Raw genomic sequence first — 2,242 nt, 5'->3', positions numbered from 1 at the left:
CACCCTCCTGGATGTTAACATTCAATCTGTTACATCACACTGATGCCTAGTAGTCCTTAATTTTTCTGTAATCAGGCTCCTCAGTTTTTTCATTATGGTGCTTTTGCACACATTAAAATTTGGGTACCACTCTCTTGGTTATGCCTACTCTGTACCTGGCAACTCTAAATCTATCTAAATTTATTGATGAGATTCCTCTCGCCAATCCATTCACTCCTCTTTATTGGATTTGAAAGTAATTGTATTGACTAAATGTCATCTTCTTTTAGTCTTTTACCCCATAGAGTTTCAAGCTATTGAAATCATCTTTTAATTATTTGAAATAAGGTTTCCCACACCCCTGGTTTCACCTTATCTTCATTGACTACCAGGAACTTGATGATGTAGTTACTTTCTCTCAAATTTTTTCTCACTCCCTTTTCATTAATCAGTTCCATCACTGAGAAACAGAATTAGATCCAGAGTGTGTCATGTCAACCTCTTGCTAGCAATGACATTTTCATTAAATCAACTTCCCCCACCCTCTGGAATTTGGCTTTGGAACAGTTTTAAGACTTGTTCTTGAGATCTATAATTCAGTTTGCCTGTTTTGTTAGTCTCTGGCACATTTTTATAATGATATTGATTGTTTTCTTCTCCTTTATTTTTACCTGAATGATTCACTTTTTATTTCCACCCTCGAGGATATAAAAATCCCATACAAGATCATCTTCATAATGTAAAGTGCTGTTCTGATTTTTCTATCATTTTCTTTTCTATTTTTTTTTTTGTCTCTTTCCTTCTTTCCTCATCACATCCCTCTGGCCCCCTTTCTTCCTTTTTTCCTTCATGAATTTTACAAAAGCTGGAGGCAGAGGCTAATTTTTTTGTAGATCATGGCAAAGAAACTGCTTCTGTCCCAAAGCTAGTTCCCCACAAATACTTGGTGTGTGTCCCATGACCAGCTACCACTTTCCAGCTGCACATAAGAACTTAGTTCTGTTTCTTTGGAACAGTGTACTGGACCCTTTCTCATTGCCATGTTCTAGAAGTGAATCCCATCCTACTGTTTCTTTATATCTGTGATACTTTATGTTCCCTGTTGTATAAAATCTCAAAATATATTTTTATATTGCCTGCACTTTTTGCATTGGTGTACAGGTCATCTGTACTTGGGATTTTGTTTTGTTGTTTTTTGTTTGTTTGGCAAACCCCTCTCTACTTACTTTTTTAGAGAATTACCAAATGCTGCCTCTGCTACTGCTTTTCTTCCAATGTCGTTCTGGATGTCCTCTGAAGTATAAAATTTGGGGAGTTTTCTGAGTACTATTTATTCTCTTCTCCATTTTCCCTTGTACTACCTATATATGCACCTGCTTTCCCTCACACACCTGTTCTCAAGTCAGCTAGCAATGCTCATAGAAAACAGATATTTTTCCCTTCGATCTTCTGAAAAGGACTGTGTCCCAATTCAAGAACATATCATTCATCTATGAGCTCCATAATGGCAGGAACTATGACTGCTTGGAGTCTGCTCCAGTGCCCACCATCTTCCAAGAGGCATAACAGGCAGTTGGCAAATAATGGCTGATAGGTCACTCAGGCATGGTTCTCTTCTTAGATGTCTTTTTCCAGCATGGATCATAAAAGGGATTTTGACTCTTCCTTTTTATTCTCAAAGCTGAATTGGAGCCACAATAAACTTCCCTTAGCACACTGTAATCATTTAAAGCACAGTAAGGTTCAATAGTATTTAATGGGGAAAAGTTACCAGTCTCTAATTCAGGTGAACAGGATTCTGTTCTTAATGCTGTCATTAACTGTGCAACCTTGGGCGTATCATCCATCTATGTCCCTTAAGTGCACTGATGTAATTGATACTTATTCAGGGGCAGTCCTCTTAGAAGCAGAATGTTCTTTTTAATAAAGTACTTGGGTTAAAAATAAGATAAATTATTCCCACCCAAAGGGCTAAATATAAAAAGAACTATTTTTCTCAAAATATGAGAAGGAATTTGCTTATTATTCTGGAGCAGGAAGAAGAGAGTAAAGGAAGAATAGGGCAGAGGAAATTGTGAAAATCTTAAACTCTTCCATGGGACTTTCCTGATGATTACTCTCCCATCCTACCACTTCCTTCCCCCACCACTCCAACTACCATAAAAAAGAACAGTCCGCTTCTAAGAGGATTGCCCCAACTCCCATTCTTCAAGTCTACAGTAAAAAAAAAAAAAAAAAAAAATTAAAAAAAAACAATACTAGT

The sequence above is a fragment of the Marmota marmota genome, unplaced genomic scaffold (genome assembly GCF_001458135.2).
Source record: "Marmota marmota marmota unplaced genomic scaffold, marMar, whole genome shotgun sequence".
NCBI lineage: Eukaryota > Metazoa > Chordata > Mammalia > Rodentia > Sciuridae > Marmota > Marmota marmota.
This window is presented reverse-complemented; position numbering follows the sequence as displayed.